General features: G+C 44.5%; 1 protein-coding gene across 8 annotated transcripts in view; it reads right to left on the reverse strand.

Annotated features, from left to right (window-relative positions):
- Window positions 1–12,943, reverse strand: part of LOC103108101 (acetyl-CoA carboxylase 1) — a 338,374-nt gene that overhangs the window by 242,438 nt on the left and 82,993 nt on the right. For 2 of the 8 annotated variants that reach the window (XM_060203909.1, XM_060203910.1), the window contains exon 1: window positions 5,476–5,659. The exons of 5 other annotated variants lie outside the window; for them this stretch is intronic. The gene's annotated coding sequence lies outside the window, so the exon portion shown is untranslated. One more of the 8 variants, XM_060203913.1, reaches the window with a different exon arrangement.

Below are 12,943 nucleotides of genomic sequence, written 5' to 3' on the forward strand. Positions count from 1 at the left end.
ACTATGTCATTTATCATCCTTCATGGACCTGTATTCTCCTCACCCACCCAATGCATTATTTCTAATTTTAAAAATCAGAAAAAAGAAGCCTGAGTACCACTCCTATACAGGGGCTGCCAGGGATCAAACTGGGAGCATTAAGTATACAAATCTCACATTCTACCAACTGAGCTCTTTCCCTGATGGCCCAACAAGCTTAACAATTTTATTTTAGGTAGTTGGGAAAGTGACTTAGCAATGGAATGCCTGCTTTGTATGTATGAGGCCCTAGTTTTCAATCCCCAGCACCACGAAAGTAGTAAAGACCAAAAAGAAGGACAGAGGGTAAATAGCATAATGGTTATGCAAACAGACTCAAGTGCCTGAGGCTCCAAAGTACCAGGTTCAATCCCCCCCCCCCACAACTATAAGCCAAAGCTGAACAGTGCTCCCGTAAAAAAACAAACAAACAAAAAAATCCAATAATGGAGAGTTAAACAGTGTTTTGTTCTCACACTTTCTCTCATTCAAATAGCTTTTATTTTAACTTTCCTTCAGCCAAGATTATTAGAATACCTATTAGGTATATAACTTTTTTAAATATTTTACTTATTTTTGATAAAGAGAAGTTGAGAGGGAAGCAGGAAACAGAAAGGGAGAAAAGACATCTGCAGCCCTGCTTCACCACTCATTAAATATCCCCCCTGTAAGTGGGGGGATTTTGAACCCAGTTTCTTGTGCATTCAATCAGTTGCACCACCAACCTAGTCCCTAGTTATAAAATTTTTTAAGAAAAGAAAAGCAGTATTCTCAGACCTGTTTAGTCAGTCTATATGAAAGGTGTATTTTTTTTTCCCCAGAGCACTACTCAGCTCTGATTTATTATGGTGGTGTGGGGGATTAATCCTGGGACTTTGGGGCCTCAGTCATGAGAGGTTCTTTCATAAACATTATGCTGTCTACCCTTGCCCTGATTTTTTTTCTAGTCATGGACTGAAAAAGAAGCAACTGCCAGGGAGGTGACACAGTGTATAAAGCACTGAACTCTCAAACATGAGGTCCCGAATTCCATCTCTGGCACTACATGCTTGCCAGAGTGACAATGATCCTCTCTCACTAAATAAATAACTCTACAAAAAGAAAAAAAAAGAGGAAGAAAATAAATTGTGGATCTAGGAGATGGCTCACTAGGAGGGCTTACTTTGCCACACATAAAACCTGGGTTTGATCCCTGGGTCACCACATCAGAGTATCATGCAAAGGAGAAGCTTCACCAGTGAAGTGTAGTATCTCTACTTCGCTCACTATCAATGAAAAAAAAAAAAGTCGGGGGTCAGGCGGTGGCGCAGTGGGTTAAGTGCATGTGGCGCAAAGCACAGGGACCAGCATAAGGATCAAGGTTCGAGCGCCCGGCTCCCTACCTGCAGGGGAGTCGCTTCACAGGTGGTGAAGCAGGTCTGCAGGTGTCTATCTTTCTCTCCCCCTCTCTGTCTTCACCTCCTCTCTCCATTTCTCTCTGTCCTATCCAACAACGAACAACATCAACAATAGCAATAGTAATAACCAAAACGAGGCTACAACAAAAAGGGGGGGAAAATGGCCTCCAGGAGCGGTGGATTCATGGTGCAGACACCGAGCCCAGCAATAACCCTGGAAGAGAAAAAAAAAAAAAGTCTGCCACTGGTATTATAGACAGTAAGGCCCAGTGAAACCCCAGCAGCAAAAAGAATAATAAATGTAACAGTAGGGACAGGAGATATATCATACTAACAGAGCATATGTTGCTATGTTTTCGGTGCATGAAGCCCTCGGTTCAAATGCCTCTAACACATAGGAGCACACAGAAGGCACCAAGGCTCCTTACATGGTGGAGTTGTGCTGTCTGTCTCTACCTCCATCGCTTAAAAATTATAATAGGGGGCTGGGTGCTGGTGCACCTGGTTGAGCGCACCTTACAATGCACAAGGACCCGGCTTCAAGCCCCCGGTCCCCACATACAGGGGGAAAGCTTTGTAAGTGGTGAAGCTGTGCTGCAGGTATCTGTCTCTATCCTTCTCTATTACCCCCATCTCTCAATTTCTGGCTGTCTCTATCCAATAAATAAAACTAATAAAAAATTATAATAATAATGGAAGGAAAAAGGAAGGAAGGAAAGAAGAGAAAATTAGACCAGGAGACCAATCAGCAGTATTACTCATGCATGAGGCCTAGATTCACTACCCAGACGAATTAAAAAAAAAGATTAAGGGGGTCGGGTGGTAGCGCAGTTAAGTGCCCGTGGCACAAAGCGCAAGGACCTGCGTGAGGATCCCAGTTCGAGCCCACAGCTCCCCACCTGCAGAAGTATCGCTTCACAGGTGGTGAAACAGGTCTGCAGGTGTCTATCTTTCTCCCCCTCTCTCCATTTCTGTCTATCCAACAATAATGACATCAATAATAATAATAACCACAGCAAGGCTACAACAAGGACAACAAAAGGGGGAAAAATGGCCTCCAGGAGCAGTGGATTCATGGTGCAGGCACTGAGCCCCAGCAATAACCCTGGAGGCAAAAAAAAAAAAAATTACGAATGATCTCCACCTGAAGCTGCTCAGAGCATTTAATCGGCCAATATCAGTTAAGAGAGTTCTGAGTTCACAATACCAGTTCTTTAAAATAATCTAGTCAATGAATTGTAATTTCATTAAGCCAAATGTTATCATTTCTCAAGTTTTTCTCCCAATTTAAAATCACTTAAATTTTTTTGTTTGATTGTTTTGTTTGATTTTTACAAGAGCACTGCTCAACTCTGGCTTATGGTGGTGCAGGGTATTGAACCTGGGACTTTGGAGCCTCAGGCATGAGAGTCTCCTTGCATAACCACTAAGCTATCTACCCTCTGCCCTTTTTTCAATATTTTTAATATTTTATTTCTTTATTGGATAGAGAAATCAAGAGTGCATGAAGGAGAGAGAGATTGAGACACCTGCAGCACTGCTTATGAAGCTTCTCCCTTGCAGGTGGGACCTATCATAACATGTGAGCTCAATCAGGTGTGCCATCACCTGGCCCCTATTTGATGTATTTCTTTTTTTAAATTATTTTATTTATTTTATTTTTGAGAGAGATGCAGAGAGAGAAAGACAGAGAAACACCAGAGCACTGCCAGCTCTGGCTTATGGTGGCGCGGGGGATTGAACCTGGGACTTTGGAGCCTTAGGCATGACAGTCTCTTTGCATAACCATGTTTGATGTCTTTCTATCCTATATAAGTAAACAAGTAAATTCACACCTAAAAATTTGATACTTTGAGCCGGCAAAAATTGCAATAGCTCTCTTGGACAGTCCTGCTTTGCCATGTGTACCACCCAGGCTCAAGCTTGGTCCCCACCATACTAAAGGAAGCTTCAGTGTTAGTCTCTTTTCACTGTCTTTCCACCTCTAAAGAAAAACAGTGGTCCGGGAGGTGGCGCAGTGGATAAAGCGTTGGACTCTCGAGTGTGATGACCTGAGTTCTCTGATAGCACATGTACCAGAGTGACGGCTGGTTCTTTCTCCTATCTTTCTCATTAGTAAATAAATAAATAAAATCTTTAAAAAGAAAGAAAGAAAAACAAAATTAATACTTTGCCTGACATCTTTCAGATGTCCACTTTACAATGTTAGTTATTCTTGGAGTCATAGTAGTCCCCCTATTACTAGAAATGAGGGAAATTGAGGTCAAAATTGAGATTTGCTACTTTGTAGCAAGCAAGTACTCACCTGGACACTGCAACTACTATTCGATCAGCTCTATTATATAGCAGTGTGTTTCTCCCCCCCCCCCCTTTCTTTTTAAGACTGTCAAATAAAGGCGGAAATATATAAGGACAGAGGGTAGATAGCATAATGGTTATGCAAACAGACCCTCATGCCTGAGGCTCCAAAGGTTCAATCCCCCACACCACCATAAACCAGAGCTGAACAGTGCTCTGGTAAAAAAAAAAAAAAGTGTCAAATATGCAAGAGCTAGAAATTCTTATCATAGACATCCAAGACAAATCAGAGCATTCCTACCCGGGGGAAGAAACAAGGTAGTCAAGACAAGAATTAAGTCCCCAGCCCCACCATAAACCAGAGTTGAACAGTGCTCTGGTCTTTCTCCTGTATCTCTCTCATTAAAAATAAATTATCTTTTATAAAAAATTTTTAAAAAATAAGACTGTTTCCCAATCTACACTATAGGGCTTGAGAAAAGCTATGAAAAGAATGAGGTTCAAGACTGAACAGATTCAGAATGAATAGCACATAATCAGATGTATTCAACACACTTGGAAATCACTGAAGAACTGCTTAAGTAGGAACAGATTCGGGAAGTTTGGGGATCTTTTTGGTTTTAGTCTTAAGCGTCAAAACAAAAATAGGTAAGACTAAAAGTATTTACAGCAACAGTGATAGCAGATCAAACTTTCTTATTATGCTGGTGCAGGGGATTGAACCTGGGGCTTTGGAGCCTCAGGTCTGAGAGTCTTTGCACAGCTACTATGCTATCTACCCCTACCCCATACTTTCATGCATGAAGCACTGAAGGCCCCATGTTCAAGCCCCTACACCACTACAAGTCAAAGCTGAGTAGTGGCCTGGAAAAAAAATTTATTATTATTTTTTTTTTTACAAATGCCTGAGCAGTAAAACCCACAAGGCTCACGTAGACTCTGATATTTAAAAGGTGATTGCAAGTCCAGTGTCCACTTTCCCGTCTCCAAATCCAAAAATAAGGTTGGCACTGACCCGGGCAGGGCATTCACGTAATATCTCTCTTGGAATCATAAGCTTCACATCACCTTCAGATGTCCTATGTCCAGCAGCTCCCCTAGGTCGGTATAGCAAAAGCCGAGAAGTAACAGGTACATCCGTTTACTAAGTCCATCACTAGAAACATACTAACATCCCACTGCACAAACTAGCAATGGCCCAGCGCCCCCACCCCCCCCACACACACACACACAACCCCGATACAAAGACACTGAGAGAGAGCCACGGAACCCCCAGCCTCTGCACCCCACACCTCACTGTGCAAGAGGAAGGCGACTTTCCATGCAACTGGACCCAGCCCGCAGCACCCGCCTCCCACGTGGGTCCTGGTCCTCTCCCAGCGGCCGGCACAGGATCCCGCCGAGAGAGGGGTCCGCTGCAAGGAGCTCACCGACAGGGCTGGGACAGACTGACGGACGGGAGAAAGGGACAGCACCCGGCAGACACCCCAGCCCCTTCCTGGAGGCCAGGGGCTCGATGCCTCTCCCCGTTCTGGGGTCTGAGCTCCCCAGCCCCCAGACCCCTCCATGTCTCCCCAGAGGGGAAATTCAAGGCCCCGGAGCTTCGGGGAGCCGCGGGGCTGCGGATCAGGCACACCGCCTGGAGGGATGGAGCCCCGGCCGCGTGCGAGCGGAAGATGGGAGGCACCCCCCCCCCACCCCGGCTGCCGCCGCCCCGCCCCGGGTACCGGGCCCCCGGCCGCGGGCTCTCGGCAGCACCCACCTCACCTCGGTGTAGCCGCGACCCTACTCCGCCGGTCCCGGAGCCCCTGCGCGGAGGTGGTGCTGGGCTGGAGGGGACGCGGCGGCCCGAGCGATGGCTGACTAGCGCGCAGCACCAGGCCCGCCCGGCACACGGGGAGGGGCGGGGCCTCGCGGGAGCCGGCCCCGCCTCCGCCCCGCCCCCGCCGCCCACCTCAGCCGGCGAGCTCCATGAGGTGACTACGTCCGGGGTTACTCGAGGCCGTTCACCTCCGACCCGGGCCCCGGCCGCGCTGTGGTCCGGCCGGCTGGGAGGAGAAGCGCCAGCCCCGAGGGCCCGGCAGCAGCCAATGGCAGGGCGCCGCGGGGCGGGGCGACGTGAGGCGATGCCGATGGTCCGAGCGCCGCTCTGCCATTCGGGGCCCAGCGGCTAGAGGGCGGGCGGGTCCCGGACGGGCTCGGCGCCCCAAGCCCGACCGTCGCCGCCCCTTCGGCCCGGGTTGGATGCCGGGCCGGCCGGCTGTCTCCCCCTACCGGCGGAGAGGGGAGAAGGAGTGGAAGAGATAGCTAGCTGCCGGGCCCTCGGGGAAAGTGAGGGGCCAGAGCTAGCCAGAGAAATGGAACCAGAACCCAGGAGGGAGGAGTAGGGTGGGCAAAGTGCGGGGTCTCAAAGATTTAAGTTTAATCCTAACACCCCCAGGAAGTGGCTGTTGCATCATCGGACTGCCCGGGGCCACACACTGGTTTCCAGATTAGTAAAGGCTAACTAATCTTTACTCTGAAACGATGTAACCAACCTTCTCTGGGGTGGTTCCTCAAAACAGCTCATCCTCAAACGGAGCCCGAGGGGCTGGTTCCTGGAGCACTGAGAGTAAGACTCAGTGAAGGAAGCTGGGCAGGAAGGGGAAAGTGTGCCAGAGGACAGCTTTCTGCAGGTGTCAGTACATGCCTGACTTCTGGCACTGGCATGTGGCTCCCCACTTCCACTGTGATGACACCAAACCTTGGAGAAAACTATCCATTTTCTCTAGTTTTGCCACTTATTTCATAGCAAGACTTACACAGTGGCTGTGTGTTGAAAAATAATACAGGAGAGAGTTCCAATATATAATAAAACTACTAAACAGAAGAGAAAGTTGAAGGGGGGGGTTCCACCTGAAATGAATGAGATTTTTTTTTAATTGCCACGAGGGTTATCGCTGGGGATCGATTCGGACAAGAATGAGATGACTTCTACCCCCTTTCAAGAATTTCGGGACTAGATGGTGGCTCACCTAGTTAAGCGCACACTACAGTGAGCAAGGACCCAGATTCAAGCCCCTGTCCCCACCTGCAGGGGGAAAGCTTCATAAGTGGTGAGCAGGGCTGCAGGTGTCTCTATGTCTCTCTCCCTCTCTATCTCCCCCTACCCTCTCAATTTCTCTCTATCTCTCTCCAATATTAAATAATATAATTTTTTTAAAGAATTATTATTGTAACGTGTTCACTTAACCAGGTGCGCCACCATCTGGCCCCAAAGAATTCTTATTATTTTGTTGATTATTTATTTTTAACCAGAGCACTACTCAGCTCTGTTTTAGAGTGATGCTGAGGATTGAATCTGAGATCTTTGATGGGCCAGGTGGTGGCTGCATCTGGTTGAGCGCACACACATTACAATGCACAAGAACGGAGTCGGGAGGTAGAGCAGCAGGTTAAGCGCACGTGGCGCCAAGCGCAAAGACTGGCGTAAGCAATCGAGTTCAAGCCCCAGGCTCCCCACCTGCATGGGAGTCCCTTCACAGGCGGTGAAGCAGGTCTGCAGGTGTCTATCTTTCTCTCTCCGTCTCTGTCTTACCCTCCTCCCTCCATTTCTCTCTGTCCTATCCAACAATGAAGACATCAACAACAATAGCTACAAAAACAATAAAAACAACAAGGGCAACAAAAAGGAAATAAATAAATATTTTTAAAAATTGCCCAAGTGGAAATCATCAGGCAATACAGTAAGGTGTCAGGCTACAAAATTAACATTCAAAAGTCAGTGGCATTCCTCTATGCAAACACTAAGTTAGAAGAAACTGAAATCCAGAAATCAGTTCCTTTTACTATAGCAACAAAAACAATAAAATATCTAGGAGTAAACCTAACCAAAGAAGTGAAAGACTTGTATACTGAAAATTATGAGTCACTACTCAAAGAAACTGAAAAAGACACAAAGAAGTGGAAAGATATTCCATGTTCATGGGTTGGAAGAATTAACATCATCAAAATGAATATATTACCCAGAGCCATCTACAAATTTAATGCTATCCCCATCAAGATCCCAAGCACATTTTTTAGGAGAATAGAAAAAATGCTACAAATGTTTATCTGGAACCAGAAAAGACCTAGAATTGCCAAAACAATCTTGAGAAAAAAGAACAGAACCGGAGGCATCACACTCCCAGATCTCAAAATGTATTATTATAGGGCCATTGTCATCAAAACTGCTTGGTACTGGAACATGAATAGACACACTGACCAGTGGAATAGAACTGAGAGCCCAGAAATGAGGCCCCACACCTATGGACATCTAATCTTTGACAAAGGGGCCCAGACTATTACATGGGGAAAGCAGAGTCTCTTCAACAAATGGTGTTGGAAACAATGGGTTGAAACATGCAGAAGAATGAAGCTGAACCACTGTATTTCACCAAATACAAAAGTAATTTCCAAGTGGATCAAGGACTTGGATATTAGACCACAAACTATCACATACTTAGAGGAAAATATTGGCAGAACTCTTTTCCACATAAATTTTATAGACATTTTCAATGAAACGAATCCAATTACAAAGAAGACTAAGGCAAGTATAAACCTATGGGACTACATCAAATTAAAAAGCTTCTGCACAGCAAAAGAAACCACTACCCAAACCAAGAGACCCCTCACAGAATGGGAGAAGATCTTTACATGCCATACATCAGATAAGAGTTTAATAACTAACATATATAAAGAGCTTGCCAGACTCAACAACAAGACAACAAATAACCCCATCCAAAAATGGGGGGAGGACTTGGACAGAATATTCACCACAGAAGAGATCCAAAAGGCTGAGAAACACATGAGAAAATGCTCCAAGTCTCTGATTGTCAGAGAAATGCAAATCAAGACAACAATGAGATATCACTTCACTCCTGTGAGAATGTCATACATCAGAAAAGGTAACAGCAGCAAATGCTGGACAGGGTGTGGGGTCAAAGGAACCCTCCTACACTGCTGGTGGGAATGCAAACTGGTCCAACCTCTGTGGAGAACTCTCAGAAGGCTAGAAATGGACCTACCCTATGACCCTGCAATTCCTCTCCTGGGGATATATCCTAAGGAACCCAACACATCCATCCAAAAAGAGCTGTGTACACATATGCTCTTGGCAGCACAATTTGTAATAGCCAAAACCTGGAAGCAACCCAGGTGTCCAACAACAGATGAGTGGCTGAGCAAGTTGTGGTATATATCCACAATGGAATACTACTCAGCTGTAAAAAATGGTGACTTCACCGTTTTCAGCCGATCTTGGATGGACCTTGAAAAAATCATGTTGAGTGAAATAAGTCAGAAACAGAAGGATGAATATGGGATGATCTGACTCTCAGGCAGAAGTTGAAAAACAAGAGCAGAAAAGAAAACAGAAGTAGAACCCGAAATGGAATTGGCATATTGCACCCAAGTAAAAGACTCTGGGGTGGGTGGGTGGGTGGGGAGAATACAGGTCCATGAAGGATGATAAATGACCTAGTGGGGGTTGTATTGTTAAATGGGAAACTGGGGAATGTTATGCATGTACAAACTATTGTATTTACTGTTAAATGTAAAACATTAATTCCCCAATAAAGAAATATTTTTTTAAAAAAAATTGCCCAAGAACACAGATTTCAGCCCCTGGTCCCCACCTACAGGGGGAAAGCTTTGCAAGTGGTGAAGTAGGGCTGCAGGTGTCTCTCTGTCTTCCTCTATATCTCCCCCTCCACTCTCAATTTCTTTTATTATTATTTTTTTTTTACTTTTTTTCACTCTCAATTTCTGACTGTCTCTATCCAACAAATAATTATTATTAATAGGAAAAAAGTCTTTTTGTATAACCATTATGCTATCTCCCCAGCCACCACCACCCTTACCCCCTCAAGAATTAAATGGATTCTCACACAAGCTTGTACTAAAGGCCTAGACCTGTACAGAGGATAAAGATTTGGCCTGAAGTTCTGTACTAGAGGACAAAAAGGAAATGAACAAATATACACTCTTGAGGCCAGAAGTTTGTGGGCAGAAATGGAGAGTGGAAGATTGTTCAATAAGGAGCAACAGTCATCTAAGAGCCCTCATAATAGTTCTCCAAGAGTTTACCAACCTACTTTAAAAGAACAGGAACTGGGGACCAGGAGGTGGAGCACCTGGTTAAACACTCACATTACAGTGTGCAAGGACCGAAGTTCAAAATCTTGCCCCACCCCCTCGCCCCCAGAGAGAAAGCTTCACAAGTGAAGCAGAGCTACAGGTGTCACTCTGTCTCTCTCCCTCTCTACCTCCCCTCCCCCTCTCAATTTCTCTCTGTCTCTATCCAATTAAAAGAAGAAGAGAAGAAGGAGAAGGAGAACGTGGAGGAGAAGGAGAAGAAGAGGAAGAGGAGGAGGAAGCAGTAGTAGTAATAGTAGTGGTAGTGGTTAGTGATCCAGGAAGTGGCTCAGTGGATATTGCACTGGATTCTCAACCATGAGGTCCCAAGTTCAATCCCTAGCAGCACATGTACCAGAGTGATGTCTGGTCCTTTCTCTCTCTCTCTCTCTCTCTCTGCCTATCTTTCTCATGATAAATAAATAAATTCTTTTTAAAAAATAGTAACTGAAAACAAATTGGGAAATAAGCAATGAACTTAGTAGTGTGACCCATATTTCACAATAACCACCTTTCATTGGATACATCTGTGGCTTGAACATATAGGAAAACCAGAACATAAACAGCCTGATTCAACAAAATGTTTTACTTGACTGAAACAAAAAGGCCTAGACTGGGAAGAGGGAAACTTTACCTCTCTCTAACTCTCTGAAGCTGGCATAAAGGAAATGACATTGGAAAGAACTAAACATCTTATTTGCTTATTTTGTTTTACATCTAACTTTTCTAGTTCCTATTAAGTAACAGGAATAGTCTGGTCCTGATATACTTATGTGAAAGTTCAGTCCTGCTTTTGACTTCACTGCATATTAAAAGTAATTAATTTCTCTAAAGAACTAGTCACATGGGGGAGGTAAGCATAATAGGGTTGCAAAGAGACTCTTATGCCTGAGGTTCCAAAGTTCCAGGTTCAACCACCTACACCACCATAACCCAGAGCTAAGTGTTCTGGTATAAAAAATTTAAAAATAGGGGTTGGGCAGTAGTGCAGCGGGTTAAGCGCACATGGCACGAAGCTGAAGGACCAGAGTAAGGATCCCGGTTCGAGCCCCCAGCTCCCCACCAGCAGGGGAGTCCCTTCACAGGTGGTGAAGCAGGTCTGCAGGTGTCTGTCTTTCTCTCCCCCTCTGTCTTCCCCTCCTCTCTCCATTTCTCTCTGTCCTATCCAACAATGAACGACATCAACAATAACAATAATAACCACAACAAGGCTACAACAACAACAAGAGCAACAAAATGGGGAAAAAAATGGCCTCCAGGAGAGACTCATGGTGCAGGCACTGAGCCCCAGCAATAACCTTAGAGGCAATAAATAAATAAAAGTAATAAAAAGAAGGGAGAGAGAGAACTAGTCAAGAGAAACTTGGTGAATAATGAGTTAAAATACACCACTTACATTAGACTGAATTATTTTTTTTAATTTTTTTTAAATTTTATTTTATTTATTTATTCCCTTTTGTTGCCCTTGTTGTTTTATTGTTGTAGTTATTATTGATGTTGTTGTTGTTGGATAGGACAGAGAGAAATGGAGAGAGGAGGGGAAGACAGAGAGGGGGAGAGAAAGACAGACACCTGCAGACCTGCTTCACCACCTGTGAAGGGACCTGCCTGCAGGTGGGGCGCCGGGGGCTCGAACCGGGATCCTGACGCCAGTCCTTGAGCTTAGCGCCACCTGCGCTTAACCCGCTGCGCTACAGCCCGACTCCCTAGACTGAATTATTATCATTAGATGTTAACTGAACAGAAAGTGAGCAATGAGCTGTATCTTTAAGATTATACACCTGAAATTTCAACAACTCCTAAATGTGTCGCTTGGTGCATGCCGTAACCTGCCCATCTCTGCCATAGTCTCTTCAGTGCTGTCCCATGAGTTCTTGCCACACAGGCTACAAAAGAGGTGGAGGAGAGCCAAAGGGTGTAGAAAACTTACTATACAAGACTAACAGGTGGAAGAGAAGGGAGTGAGTGGCACATTTCTAGAAGCTGAAACCAGGTGTCTGTTATGGGATAGTTATGTTCCATAATTCATATGCTAGTCTACCTCAAGCTCTTTAAAGAGATCATTAAATTAAAGTGAGAATGGGCCCCAATTCCAAAGGTTTGTTGCTTTTATAAAGGGAGATTAGGACAGAGACACACAGAGAGGGAAGACCATATGACTCTACAGAAAGAGAAGGGCATTTGCAAACTAAAGAAGTCTCAGAAGAAATCAGTTCTACCACCACCTTGATACTGGACTCACAGCCCCCAAAACTGTGAAGAAATAAATTTCTATTATTTCAGTCATAGTTCATGATACTGTGCCCTAGAAAAGTAATACAAGGTCCCAAATATCAAGTGGTTTCCAGGCTCTGCAAGAAGAGAGTAGAAAGGATCAAGGATTTATCCTTTATCTTCCAAACTTAAAGATGGTCTCTAACCCCATTGTGAAAAAAGTAAGTCTGACAGAGTCCCTGTCCTTAAAGTAACTATAGTCTAGTTGGGAAGGCAAAACTAAACACTAAAACAGTGTTTTCCATCTTACTCATTAAACAGCAATGTGAATCGTATAATAGTTATAGATGGGAGAAGATAAATACTCAAGAATGAATAAACCCAGAATTACAGATATTCACTGTGTGTTACTACTCAAACCACTTTGGCATTTATTGTCAATTTTATTTTATTTTTAGGGCAGTTTCTGAAAATATGCCTGCCTACCTGAAGCAGAATTATCAAATGCTTATTTAAAACGTGGAAATGGGAGTGGGGGTAAATATCATAATGGTTATGCAAAGAACCTTTCATGCTGAGGCTCTGAAGTCCCAGGTTCAAACCCCCCCCCCCAACACACAGAACCATAAACCAGAACTGCTCAGTGTTCTGGTAAAATTAACTGATTAATTAGTTATTTAATTAAAAGAAGGGTGGGGGTAGATAGTATAATGGTTATGCAAAGAGAATGTCATGCCTAAGGCTCCAATGTTCCAGGTTTGATCCCTTGCACCACAATAAGCCAGAGCTCATCAGTGCACTGGTAAACTTAATTGATTAATTAATTAATTAATTAATGAGATGGTTCAGCAGGTAGAATACAA

The sequence above is a fragment of the Erinaceus europaeus genome, chromosome 12 (assembly GCF_950295315.1).
Source record: "Erinaceus europaeus chromosome 12, mEriEur2.1, whole genome shotgun sequence".
Lineage (NCBI taxonomy): Eukaryota > Metazoa > Chordata > Mammalia > Eulipotyphla > Erinaceidae > Erinaceus > Erinaceus europaeus.